Source organism: Vulpes lagopus, chromosome 10, assembly GCF_018345385.1.
Source record: "Vulpes lagopus strain Blue_001 chromosome 10, ASM1834538v1, whole genome shotgun sequence".
Taxonomy (NCBI): domain Eukaryota; kingdom Metazoa; phylum Chordata; class Mammalia; order Carnivora; family Canidae; genus Vulpes; species Vulpes lagopus.
Genome location: NC_054833.1, coordinates 116,652,764 through 116,667,427, shown reverse-complemented (window position 1 = coordinate 116,667,427; position 14,664 = coordinate 116,652,764). Strand labels below are relative to the sequence as shown.

Here is a 14,664-nt window from a genome sequence, read left to right as displayed (position 1 = left end):
ACACAGGCAGAGGGAGAAGCAGGCTCCATGCACCGGGAGCCCGACGTGGGATTCGATCCCGGGTCTCCAGGATCGCGCCCTGGGCCAAAGGCAGGCGCCAAACCGCTGCGCCACCCAGGGATCCCCCACACGAGGGTTTATTTACAAGCTGGAGCTTGGGTCCAAGTGCACCCGACACAGGAACAGGGACTTGGACCCCGAGGCTAAGAGGCGCAGCAGCTTTATAGGGGCCCGGTGGCCCATGGAATTGCAACACACACAGAAAGTTGCACAGTCATGTGGGTCCCCACGCAGGCGGCCAATTGAATCACAATTTACCCTATAGCGACCATTTGAACTGGCCTATCACTCTGCTCGGAGTTGGCGCGCAGTTTGGGCGGGCACAAGGTTACATCGTTAGGAGCCGATTTCCCAGCGGCCTGACTAGGGTGGGCAGCGCCTTAAGCAATAAGCAGGTCATGTGGGGGTCATAGGGGAGGTGGCAGGTGCAGCACAAAATGGAATCAGTCCTGCTCTGCTTGTCCAGGGTAGGGGAGTTTTGTTAAATTTCCTGGGTCCCATGAAGGCAGAAAAAAAATGTTTTGCTACAAGGAAAATCTGTTTCTAAATGATAACATGAAAGTCTTGATATATATTCTATATCAAAAAAAGACAAAAATAATGGATAAGTGGAAATAACAGATAACTGTAACTTTATGAAGTCATTAAGTCAAGAAACAGCACATACATACCAAATTTATGCAAATTAATAATGTATATAAACAGCTAAATGCTGCAATACTGAATCATGATATATTACCTGTACACATAACTATAACTGTTATTAATAAACCTTTGGGACACTCAGTTTTATGCCTGTTGTGCCCCAGATCATGAATCTGAGAAACTGTTGTGCCCAAGATTGCGAATCCGAGAAACCACCCAGGAGCCCACACCGATGCAAGTACAGGAGGGTTTATTTACAAGCTAGAGCTTGGGTCCAAGTATACCTGACACAGCGGAGCAGGGACTTGGACCCCGAGGTGGGTTCCAGCTTAGTTTTATGGGCTGGTCTCGGGGACCTCCAGAAGGGCTGGAGCAATTTCTCAAGTTCTGTTTACATTATGATATGGGGCTTTCAAGGGCATTGAGCTGTTCTCATTCTAATATGGGGCTTTCTAGGGTGTTAAGCTGTAAGCTGTTTTTTCCTGTAACTGAAGTAAAGTTCAGCTCTTATTCACAGGGGCCTGAGATGGCTGTACTTGTGCTAACGCTGAACTTAAGGTGAAATGACCTTAATTTTCTCAGCCTCCACAAAACCACCAAGGAGCCACACCGATGCAAGTACATGAGGGTTTACTAACAAGCTTGAGCTTGGATCCACGTATACCCAACACAGCATCAGGGACTTGGACCCCGAGGTGGGTTTCAGCTGGGTTTTCATGGGCTGGTCTAGGGGACCTCCAGAAGGGGTGGAGGAATTTCTCAAGTCTGTTTACATTCTGATATGGGGCTTTCAAGGGCATTAAGCACGGGGGGGGGGGGTGGGGGTGGGGGGCTGAGATGTCTGTACTTGTGCTAATGCTGAACTTGAGGTGAAATGGCCTTAATTTTCTCAGCCTCCACAATGCCCAAGAAGACATCAGCGTGTCTTTAAAATCTCCTCTTCCTCCTGTACAGGAAAGTATTTCCAGAAACGAATTTTCCCATTTAATATTCAAACGCAGAAAACCTATTCTACAAGGTGCTTCAATTGGTGGGACTTTAAGTGCTTTTTCCTCTTTTAAGTTTTTAGACAGTAAACAGCCCATGGGGCTATGACAAACACTATGACAAAAGAGTTGTTACATTTAGCCTTTTGATGGGACTTGATTGGCAACAAAGCTTGATGACATGCTTAAGCAACACACCTGAAGGTGAGTTAGGGACAGATGAGGCTAGGCAGGGCTAGGTAGGCAGCCATGGAAGCGGGCTCACAAAAATCCCCAAAATGCTGAGGTGTCAGGAAACCAGAGTTAAGAGAACAAGCCAGACCACACTGCCCTAAGGAGTGGGTGAGGAGGGTGTCTTGTTCTAACACCTACTGTAACCAAAAAAATCATCAGACTCTCAAAAGGAAGTAAGCCATTAAGGATGTTATCACTAGTCCTTACTCAATGGTGATATCAATGGATATTTTAAAAGGATTTAGGTTCCCTGATCAGGCTTTCAGTAAAAGACCAACCCTACAAGCCCTCAGTGGCAACATTGTGGGGACCCCTCTCACTCCTAAGAGCTTTCTCTGTATCTTTACTTAATAAGCTTCTATCCTTTACTCACGCTCCTGTGTCCTCAAGATTCGTTCTTTGACTCTGTGAGACAAGAACCAAGTTCTCTGTAACAAAGGGATCATATGTGAGCTAATACTTTGTCCAACCACTGTAGAGGTCCATTCAGATGAAGTTCAATCCCGTTGGTGCTGCTTGGCTATGAATGAATGAACACACAGTGGGGGCCCAAAGCCTCTAGGGCTAAGGGCAAGCTCTTGCCCTTGCAGGCTGCATTTATTCAGTTCTCAGGCAAAAGCAGACAAAGCACGCCCTCTGTTTTTCATCCCAATCTACTTTAGAGGTTGTTTACATATTATCTGAGGCTAGGCCGCCCTTTCTCAAGGGAAAAAAGGAGGAATCCATACTGTTTACGGCCTGACCTTGCATAAGATAAAGTCTCCGTCTGAACCATCACATTCATGGCATCTTTTTAGAGGACAGTTCCTTCTGGAAACCTTCTTATGCAGTCATTCCCCAACACAATCTGGTGAGTGTTCATTACCATGTGCCTTCTGTATTCTGCTTCCTAGTATTTCACAAAGCTCATTCTTAGGATGCACATCCTAGTTGATGCACAGCTTCAAAACTCTGATTAGCACACTGCGGGAAGAGCAGCAAATTCCTGGTTAGTGAAGATCTTCAGACTGCAGCCGGGTGGAATTTTACGCTGTTGCAGGGTGCTAGCTCTATCTCTGAGGATACTTGGGGCTCTGCAAAAGACTACAGCATCACTTTAGGCACTCGGTGAAAAATACCCCACCTGTCTAATATAAGCACACTCCTCTTCCTGTATGTCTTCTTGTCATTTCTACAGTCACATTTTGGTTGATATTAGAGAATAACCCTATGCAGAACCTTTCTGGGTTTGATGGATCTGTGAAGCCATCTACACTGAGTGAGAGCAGTGATGCCTGAAAATTCTCTCCAACCCTCTGGTTTAATTCATAATATGCTACTGAACACCTAAATGAGTAACTGGCTGCAAATTCAAACTATGGTTAACACAGAAAAAGTAGTAGGAGATAGTTCTGCTGGAGATCCTATATCCGTTCATCTGTTGATCATGTTTTTTCCAATTTCCATGATACATCCAGGAGATGGAGTTTCTGGGGTGTAATTACTCTGTGGCTCAGTTCTCACTGGGAAATTAGTATTTCCAGGAATGGAGCAGGTATAATCATCTAGAGGTGACAGTTCTATTAGGATTTCAATACTGGAAGCAAAACTTGTGTCTCAAATCTCTGGTAATAGTAAAGAGTAAACATACTTCAGATCTTTTTAACGATTAAAAGCACATTCACAGTTTACAATTGCTTTGGTTTCATGATGCCTGTGAAGATCAGGCCAGTACCACGGTCAGCGACACATAAATGCGGCTGTCCTTTTCAATGGGATACTTGAAGACAACCATCAGGAGACCTGGTTTGCTCAAAGAAGCTGTGAAGGCCTGTCTTATCCCACCGATCTATCACAATGGGTGTCGTCAGTTTCTGAATTTCAGAGCAAGTGCTTGGTATGGTAAGACATTTAGTATTACAATTTTGAGTGGTGATGGCTTTCTCAAGCTTATCTAATTGTCCTGTTTTCTTTAGTTTCTCTGCCAGACATTTAACTGCTTTCTCAAACCACTTTTTTTTTCCATTCTGTTCTCCTACCTGCTCATCCACATGATTTCTTCTATCCCAGCAGTCTCTCACAACTGGTGGAGTGAATGGCAAATGGACATGTTTTTACTAAAGGCAGCAATCCACACTAAGGAAATATCCTTCTTTATCTAACCTAAAGTGCTGCTGACCATCTGTCCTTCAATGCCTTGGCCCAAGGTCCCTTCCATGGTCTCTTGTCTGCACTATAGATAGAGAGGCCTGTTGAGGGCCGCTGCCCTGGTCCACCTTTTGTAGTCAAGCCAGGAGTGGACACTTGCTCACCTGTTGAGGAGATTTGGGGGCAGCCCCATGGAGTGCCCTGAGGACCAGACAAACCCAAACCCTGAGCAAAAGAAAGTTTCACAGAGGCTCTAATCCAAAATTTATTTTTTAAAATGTCAGACATTAGACAATCATTTTTAAATATTATAAAACAAACTTTCTTTGAAGTACACAAACAATAAATCACCATTTTGTCACATAAATCTAAGAACTTTTGTAAAAATCAACTCTCTACTACTCTGATTTGAATTCAGATTTTTTAAAAATTCTAATTTCATTAAAAATCTAATTATAGTATAATAATCACAGCAGAATCCAACTTGTCCCTATGCCATCACATATACAAAATCTCCTACATTATAACTCAAATCAGTATGTCCATATCTGAAGTCATTTATCCTCCAGCCCAAATTTGCCAGTGCTGGTGCTTTTTCCTTTCACTTTGTCTAAATGAATGATTATCAACAGCAACTATCCTAACACCTAGCCCAGAAGCCTATGTATAATTATTCAGTGCCCCATTTCCTACCTCGTGCCAATATCTTACAAACTACATGTGCATTCTAGTTTCCAAATGCTCCCTAATTTTTCTCTTGCTACTTGCCACTAATTTCATCTTGCTATCATTAATTCTCTGAATTTCTGCAAGTTATCACTATTGCCTGACAAGTCATTCTCCACACTTCATTCAAATTATAATTCCCCTTCCTTGAAAATATTCAGCAATGCCATGCTTACTAAATTACCACGTGTCTCTTATTTGTTCCATGTCATGTAATTGACCACAGAACACTGAAAAACATTGTGATTACATATTTGTTTTCTCTGTGTTTAGGTATTTTTAAAATATTTTTTATTTTATTCATTTTAGAGAGAAAGAGCGAGAGCATAGCAGAGGGGAGGGTCAGAGGGAGAGGGGGAAGCAGGCATTCCCAGTGAGCAGGGAGCCTGATGTAGGACTGGAGCCCAGGACCCCAGGATCATGACCTGAGCTGAAGGTACACCAGATACTAAAGTGACTGAGCCAACTAGGCACCGCTGTGTTTTGGTATTTAAGAACACCATCCCTCCAGATAGACTACCTTCTCAAGGTAGATGACTTTAAAAGCATCCTGAATATTTTCCTATGCCTAAACACTGGAAAATATCTTTGGTAAAAATAGATAAATTACATAATACTCTCTACATTTACTAGCTGTGTAGTCGTGGCCAAGTTACTTAAATAGTGTACCTCAGTTTTCTCATTTATTAAATGGAGATAGTAATATCACATAGGATTGCTATAAAGATTTCATACATTTATATGTTAAAGAACATAGAGCAGTGCCAGGAGCATGTTAAGCACTATATAAATATTAGCTCTAATTTTATAAATAGTGTAAGAAAACAAGAAATATTTCTTACCATTATCTAGGAAAGTAGTTATTAAAGTTGATGCTAAAATACTGTATATTAACAGATATACACACAATAAGTGAATTCATAAAGAAACTCAAAATGATTATTAAATGAATCAAAGGTATTACCCATCCTCCCAAACCTGGAAGATATGGTAAAATTCTACATGCAGAGGCATTATAAAAAAAATTAAATACTTAATGTCAGTAATATTACATGTTATAAATATATTAAACTAAATAAATCTTTATCAGTTCCGTCATCTTGTTCAGAAAATAAACACAAGCAGTTTCGTTTCTACCATTTTTGTAATTGATTGTATTCTTATTCAAGATAACCAAAATATCATGCCATGCCTTCTATAACTAAAGGCATTAGGTTTCAAGACATAGATTTTTATCAATGACCATTAAGATAGTAGTGTTGAATTCTCTCTCATTCTTTATTTTACAAGGCATCACCCTATATTACTTTAGGATTATAATGGCCTTTGTACATAACTGAGCTACATATATTAATGCTACAGTTTTTTTTAGTGGTGCTAACGGAAGTCCTTTTATAAGTACAAACTCCACTGTGAAATTATCATTCAGATACAGACTAAAGTGTGTGAAAGACAAGATTAGACTATTAGCCCTCAAATATTTTTGTGAATTTCTTTTACCAGTCTCTTCTCAAAACATTATCCTAAAGCATCTTCTCTGGAAGAATGCAAGTTTTTATTATAGTAATTTGGAGGAAATATTTTGGAATGTGAGGCTCTTTCTGTAAAAGGCTGACCCAACAGTGTGGTTCTAGGCAGCCAGAGAGCAACAGAAGATGTCAATATACAATAACACTTAAGAATTCTCATTTAGAGTTTTTTTTTGTGTGTGTTTTTACACTAAATGAGCCATACTTCTTGCAACCCCAATACTCTGCTGTCCAATATCTTTTCATCTAAAGACGTCACCTTGTGGAAGCTTGTTCTGGAATCTCTTTCCTACTGCTAAAACAACCCCAGGAGTTCCCATTCCCATTGCTTACTTGGGGAAAATAGACCTGCATTTCCTGACGGAATTTTGAATATACTTTCCATAGAAACTAGGTTATGAGTTGTGGTTACTAACAATAGAAATGTTGCAGTCAATATATTTCTCTATGACATTATGGTAAATAGTATTTGTGAACTTGCTTCAACAATTAATCACCTTGTAAGGTATTGTTTATAAGAGGAATTTTAAAAATCTGCATTTCAAAGTGCTAAACTTCTTTGCAGGCAGCTTTTGGAACATAACAAAAATGTTAGTGGGGGAATATGCTAAATTTATATCCATCAATGAGAATATTCTACTATAATGTTGACCACAATATAATAAATTATTTGTTAGCTTTAACTGCACTGAATTCAGTGACTGAGAAAATTGAGTCTGAGTGTTTACAGCTACTTTTAATTTCTCATTAGTGCTTGTTTTAAAAACACAGGAACAGTGGAATACAGTGAAATATATCAAATACACTTGGCTAAAATCTTGAAGGGGGAAATTGAAACATCAAAATAATTCAACTGAAAAAAATTAATTATAGATAGATTTAATTTACCGAAAATATCACTAATGAGTAACAGACCACTAAAAGTTAACTATTGGGTGGTAGTAGAGAGGGGAATGAGTCAATACGTAAACTATTAAAGGATGAAGAAATTTAGCATTTTTCTTATCAGCAAGCACATATATATATATTAAAAACAATATTTTAAAAATCTGGCAAGAAAAAACACTTATTAAAGGATATTCACTCAAGTTCTTTCCATCATCCAAGAACCATGCTACAATTACTTTATTACAACATCTCAGATTTTGAAATTTTATTAAGAATGAAAGAAATACATTGGAATTATTGGCCGGAACTTGGCAACAGTTATTTCTATATCACCAACTCCTCCTCATCAATCAAGAAATTGTCAGTTTCCTCATGGAGTATATGAAGTTCAGACTGCCTAAATGTCAGTGTAAAAAAGACTTACTCTCTTGGAGATGATGAGCATGTACTTTCACTCTTGCTCATCATTTTCAACCATTTGACCAGATTTTGGTCTTTTCCTTCTGGAAATCTGTGCACACATGAAGTAACAATAAATGACAAAAAAATGCCAGAACTTTCTTTATATTCCAGAGATATGAAATCCCCCAAATGCTGCAAGCAGTAAGCATCTTAAAATGAACTCCAACATTCATTCATTGAAATAATTCAAATAATTTTCTTGAATTGTCCTGATAGTTTCCACGCAAATAATTCAACCTTTCAAGAACATTACTATAGACAAAAGATGGCTGCTTGCATTAATATGTAGTATATTCCTTGCTTTGCAAGTTTTCCTAAATAACAAGCCTAAGAGTATCATTATCACTTAACCAATATGTTACGTATCTGATACTTTTGTCCCGATTCTAGAATAATAAAAACTATTTTTATATTTTGTCATTAGGTTTCCTTGGACTCACTGATTTTTTTTTTAAATAAAAGTGCTAGCATTTTAATATATTGTGTATGCTGCATTTGTTCTTTGAAAATTCATGGATCATTAACATTTTATTTTTTATATCACAGGAAACTTTACAGTGTACAATAATTTTGAGGAAGATTTATTTGACTAATTACTTAACTATCATAAAACCCACTATAAAATTTCATACAAGCATGTGAAATTCCACACTGATCATTTTATTAAAAATATAAACCTATACATGAAAGTATAAATGTATGCATACCTATACTTGTATATACTTAAAATGTGGGACTTAATTTATTATATTGTATAGGTAGGGAGTCCATATTTAATACATTTGTATGCATATGGAAAGTAGGAGAAGGTGTTTTCTTCATGATATTTCGTACAAGAGCACAATGTGTTGTGTTTGTTTAGCACCTGCTGTGCTGCCACATGCCAATTCAGACTCTCCTCCGTTTTCAGTTGTACAAACATCAAACAGAAGGGACATTGAGTAGGATTATTTTATTTGAAATATAGTTCCTTATTACTGAGTACCACTGTAAGTCATTATGAAAACCTATTCATCTTTGAAGTTTTAGTTCATCTCCCACTTTATTTTTTTTGGGGGGGTGGGGTGGAAGTGTTTTCATTAGAGCTTTGGTCAGACGGGGCGCAGCTGGGTCGGGCTCGGGCTTTAGCAGGTGCTTGGACGCTATCCAGCCCCAACCCACCCCTCTCCCAGGAAGCACCACCCTGGAGCCAGAGGGCAGCGCCTCTGAACATGGGCAGGGTCCTCGCTGAGACCTGTCCCCAGTCTGGGGCGGGCTGGCGAGCAGCATCTCCTACTTTCTTAATGGAGCACTCTCAGATACTGAAAAGCCTTACTGAGGCTACTTTTCTCAGAAATGCACTGCTTTTAAGAATCAATAAGCCTGTCAAATGTCTCAATCCTTAAGTATCTTTTTTGATTGTTTAATTCCAATAAACCAACTGCTTGGTGGTGCTGTATCCCCATATGTATTCTTTTTACTTGGTATTTGGAAGAACTTATCTGAAGTATTTCTTGAATAGTTCATATATAATTTTCCCCCACTTCATTTGAGCTATAATTGACATATATCTTTTTTTAATTGACATATTTTATAAGTGATGTACAACTTGTTAATTTGATACACTTATATAATTGCAGAATGATTATTATCTTACCTTTACCTCCATCTCATCACAAAATTACCATTTCTTTTTTGTGGTAAGAACATTTAAGGTCTACTCTCTCAGCAACTTTCAAGTATGTAACCTAATAATATTAATTATAGTCACAGTCAATTCAATACTGTGAATTACATCCCCAGAACTTATTCTTTTATAACTGGGAGTCTGTACCCTTTGACCAACATCTCCCCACTTCTTCAATCATGCTCCTCCAGCCCCTGATAACCACCATTCTATTCTATTTCCATGAGTTCAACTCTTAAGATCACACAAAAGTAATATCATACAATAGTTGTTTTTCTTGCCTAATTTATTTCATTTTGCATAATGTTCTCAAGTACCATCCATGTTCTTGCAAATGGTAGAATTTCCTTCTTTCTCATGGCTGAATAATAGTTCATTGTGTGCGTCTTTATTCATTCATCTATTGATGAACACTTAAGTTATTTCCTTATGTGGGAGATAATGAATAATGGTAAACTATTTGACAAGAAAGCCAAGAATATTAAATAGGGAAAGGACAGTCTCATCAAATGGTGTTTGGAAAACTGGATATCCACTTATAGAAAAGTGATATTGGACTCCTATTTAATATCACTCAGAAAATTAATCCAAAATGGGTTAAACACTTAAACATAAAACCTGAAAACATATAATTCCTAGAGGGGAAAAAAAAGAAAAAATCTCCTTTACATTGGTCTTTGCAATATTTTTTTTTCACATGACACCAAAAGTACAAACAACAAGAGCAAAAATCAATATGCAGGACACATCAAACTAAAATACTTCTACATAGCAAAAGAAACAACAAAATAAAAAGAAAACTATGAAATAGAAATATTTGGAAATCAAATATCTCATAAAGGATTAATATCCAAAATATATAATGAATTCATACAAGTCAATAAAAAAAAAAGTCTTGTTTAAAAATGGGCAGAGGAATTGAATAGATGCTCAGTGTGACTAATGACCAGGGAAATGCAAATCAAAACCACAATGAGACATTACCTCAAACCTATTGAGATTATTTTCATCAAAAGGCAAGAGATAACAAACATTGGTAAAGCTATGGAGAAAAGGGAACCCTTCATATATATTTTGGAAGGGACAGTGATTAAGTGGAATACTCTCAGAAAGGGTGACCTAATTGCAGGAAATCATGCTGGGTTAAGAAAATTTGAAGAAACAGGTCATATTTAGTCTGAAAAGAAGACCTAGAGGGCAATTTGATCACTGCATTGGTATCACTTACGATGTTCTACATGAATAGGTGTCCAGGTTTATTTTGTGTTATTCCAGAAAGTAATAGATGAACTATTAATATCAATATACAATTGTATTTTAGAGGAAGGAGAAAATAGCCTATTGTCTAAGATTTAATTAGGTCACTGGACATCCTAGAAATTGAACAGTGAGCCAAATGAGAAAATGTATCATGAAGGGATAAGGCTAAAGACCTAAGGAAAGATAATCATTAGTCAATAAATTTGAGTAAATTCATCAATATTCCAGGAAATATCAAGCACCAATAGTGCAAGAATATAAGATTTTTCTATTTTTGCCCTCTAATTTACCACTGCCTCTCTCAGGCATACTTAATCCCTCTCCACAGTCCATCAGAATAATGAGATTTAAGAGCTTAGTGGGGAACAACAGGAAACCAAGTAAGTCCTGCTATCAACAAGGCACATGGCCCATCAGTTGCTTATCCTTTTCAAGTGGCTCAGAAGCACAGTTCAGATATGAAGCCACGTTTTATGAATTCCTGAGACTTACCTCATCTCCACAGGGCATGCAGTTGTCAGTGTTCCTGAAAAGGCCTGTTTTAAGGTGAAATTTGAAAAGTGGCTGGGCTGAAATCAATGTTGGCCTATGGAAAAATAAATACCATAATTAACATTAACATTAAAATCTTGTACAAAAAAATTATAAGAACTTAAGTTCTTAAGTTACAACCACTTAGAGTTTATTTCAGTTGTAGAAAGTCTAATATTTTATTTTTTTAAATTTATTTATGATAGTCACAGAGAGAGAGAGAGAGGCAGAGACATAGGCGGAGGGAGAAGCAGGCTCCATGCACCGGGAGCCTGATGTGGGATTCGATCCCGGGTCTCCAGGATTGCGCCCTGGGCCAAAGGCAGGCGCCAAACCGCTGTGCCACCGAGGGATCCCAAAAGTCTAATATTTTAGGAATAAATGAATTTAGGTTCTTAGGGAAGTAGTTAATAAATAAAAAGATGAACAAGAAACTACCTGGAAATGAAATGGAAAACAAAACAAAACAAAACAACAGTGTCAGCAGAGTCTCATTATAGCAAGGTTTCACAGGTGAACTATTCCAGATAGAAGATAAAACATAATAGATTAGTCATGCAAATGACTATTATTAATGTGAATTATTAATAAAATACATTTTAGCATATACATACACAAATATCAAGGTAATTTATATTAAGGTAACTTAGGCAGCCTCCCTTTAGCACTTCAACAAAGTAATAAATCTATTATATATCCAATATTTCTCTCTGTTTTTCTCTCCATCATTCTCTGTCTCTCTCTAAGTAATACAATTGACTGCTTTGGTTGAGAACTTTTAATATTTCTGTATTTAATATCTATCTTATTTTGGTAAATAATTTCTTCTAATTAAATCAACATGCTTGTGTACTGCTATCTTCTTGTTAAACATTACTTGCGGTTTTAAGATATATGGATTGCAATCAAACATACAAAAAAAAAAAACCGCTCAGTGCAATTAATTATTACCACTCATTTGAGTGGCAAAAATTAAAAAGATGGACCATACCAAGTGTTGGAGGAAATGCAGAAGAACAAAATTTTTGGTACTTTGAAAAGTTTTTAAAAATTAAATGACTTGATAGAGACTCAACAATAAAGAAAGAGAGTAAAAAGAAAATAGGAAATATAAGAGGGGATAGATACTATCATAGACCTTAAAGACATTAAAAGAATAAAGCAAGCTCTTCCCTTTTGCAGCCATTGCTGAAAAACCAGTGGCCAAAATGATGTTTAATCCCTTTGTCACTTCTGACAGCACGAACTGTAAAAGATATTTAAGTCTTCCCAATATCACAGGAAGATTGTCTTCCTCTCTTTCTGAAGAGCTGAGATAGAAGTACAATGTTGGATCTATGCCCATCCAAAAGGAAGATGAAGTATAGGTTGTATGAGGACACTACAAATCAGCAAACTGGTAGAGTACCCTGGGTTTATAGGAAAAAAAATACATCTTCTACATTGAACAAGCACAGGAGAGACGGCAGTTGGCACAACTGCCTGCGTGAGCGTTCACCCTGGCAAGGTGGTTATCACTAGACTAAAACTGGGCAAAACCCACAAAATGTTCCTTGAACATAAAGCCAAATCTTGCAAAGTAGGAAAGGAAAAGGGCAAATATAAGGAAGAAACAATTGAGAAGATGCAGGAATAAAGTAATCTTATATATGACTTTAAATAAAAAACGTAAAAAATGAAAAAAAAAAGGATAAAGTGAAAAATATTATAAACACCTTTTTGCAAATAAGTTCAATAACCTGAATAGGATAGATAATTCCTAGTAAACACCCAAAATTAAAGAAATAGAACGTCTGAAGAGACAGATTTTTTTTAAGTCATAAATTATTCCCACAAAGAAAATATCAGGCCCAGATGGTTAAAACTGTATCAAATTTTTAAGAAATGGAATAGATTTTCCGAAAATAGATGAGGGAGGAACAAAGTTTATTATAAGGAATATATTTGTGTCCTTTTTATGTACAGAGAATTAAGAATAAACATCTGAAGTGATGAAAATGTTTCTCCTTAATTTTTTTTTCATGGTTTCAGAAGTATGTGTTTTTCTAATATTCTAAGACACATTTTGAAGCATCAACTGTGACCTACATTTTACTTTGGCATGTATTTTGTGCTTACCATTAGGTTAAGGAAGTGTTGAGAGATGTACATCTGATAGTTGCCCTTTGATAAGTATGGGCAGAATGTATGTTGTGAAAAGGAAAAGGAACTAATAATTGGCTATAATGAAATCTTTCATTCTATTATTGGTGGTTATTAGACTAGTTATCATGAGAGGTTTAACATTTTCTAGAAGGCTGAGGCAGCCCATAGATATCTCTTCAATGAAGTCTTATAGCAAATAACTAAATTAACTTCATTCAAAGTATATTCATTCAACAACTTTTGTATGACCAATTCTTATTGGGAACTGAAGATATCAAAAAAAAGAAAAAAATGTAGATTCATCTCCTACTCCCAGTATCACATATGTTGTTTAAAAGAGGACTAAAATAAATAAATAAATAAATAAATAAATAAATAAATAAATAAATAAAAGAGGACTAAGAGATACTTTAAAAATTTCAATAAATACTATAGCATGCAACTACATGGAAAAAGCAAGCCACCTCATCTGGAAAAAATCAAGTCAATATTCAAGTCATGAGCTAATCCTGATGAAAACACAATTGATTAATGATTTTGACTTTTAATAATTGTTCTAAAATATTTTTGACAGTTGAAAAAATATTGAGTACCTGTCATAAACATCTTGCATAACTTTACTTAGAAAGCATTGCTAATTTCTCATGATATTAATGATCTCTGTTAGCAATGTTTTTAATGACAGAATAGTAACAAAAATGAGGAGTAACTTAGTTCTTTCTTTTTAGCTTAATATTCTGATTGTTTTCAATTTTCCACTATTAGAAATAATACTATAATGTATAGGTTATGTATAAATTCTTCTGTACTTCCCATTTCCTTGTGATTATATTCCAGAATAGGATTAGAAATATTACCAAAATTTAAAATTAGCAGTATAAAGGGTATAACACATTTGGAGGTTCTATGAATTTTGTTAAAATGATTTTTTTTCCTAGTAACTTAACCAATTTATAATCCCATCATCGAGTTAGTTGCATTCTTACCAACATTAAGAATTTTTACTTAAGGATGCCCGGGTGGTTCAGCAGTTAAGCGTCTGCCTTTCGGCTCAGGGTGTGATCCTGGAGTCCTGGGATCAAGTCCCACATTGGGCTGCCTGCATGGAGCCTGCTTGTCCCTCTGCCTGTGTCTCTGCCTCTCTCTCGCTGTCTCTCATGAATAAAAAAATAAAAATCTTTTAAAAAAGAGAATTTTCACTTAAAATAATATCATATAGTTTATAGAATCTAAAAATACATACAATAAAGGCAAAATAGAATATTAATAATAAGGTAAAATTTTATTACAATAATGTGTTAACCTATCAACAACGGAGACATTACTTTAAATTTAGACCATGGAAGCTTCTGTGGAAAAGTTGAAACTTGGTAAGACTTAACAATCTCATAGGATTTTCACTGTA

General features: G+C 36.4%; 1 long non-coding RNA gene across 1 annotated transcript; it reads right to left on the bottom strand.

The window, feature by feature from the left end:
- Window positions 1-1,621: 1,621 nt before the first annotated feature.
- Window positions 1,622-14,380, bottom strand: LOC121499293. Its single transcript, XR_005990085.1, has 3 exons — window positions 14,246-14,380; window positions 11,076-11,169; window positions 1,622-2,888 (listed from the first exon to the last, which is right to left on the bottom strand). It is a non-coding gene; the product is annotated as an uncharacterized LOC121499293 (long non-coding RNA).
- Between the last annotated feature and the right edge of the window lie 284 nt (window positions 14,381-14,664).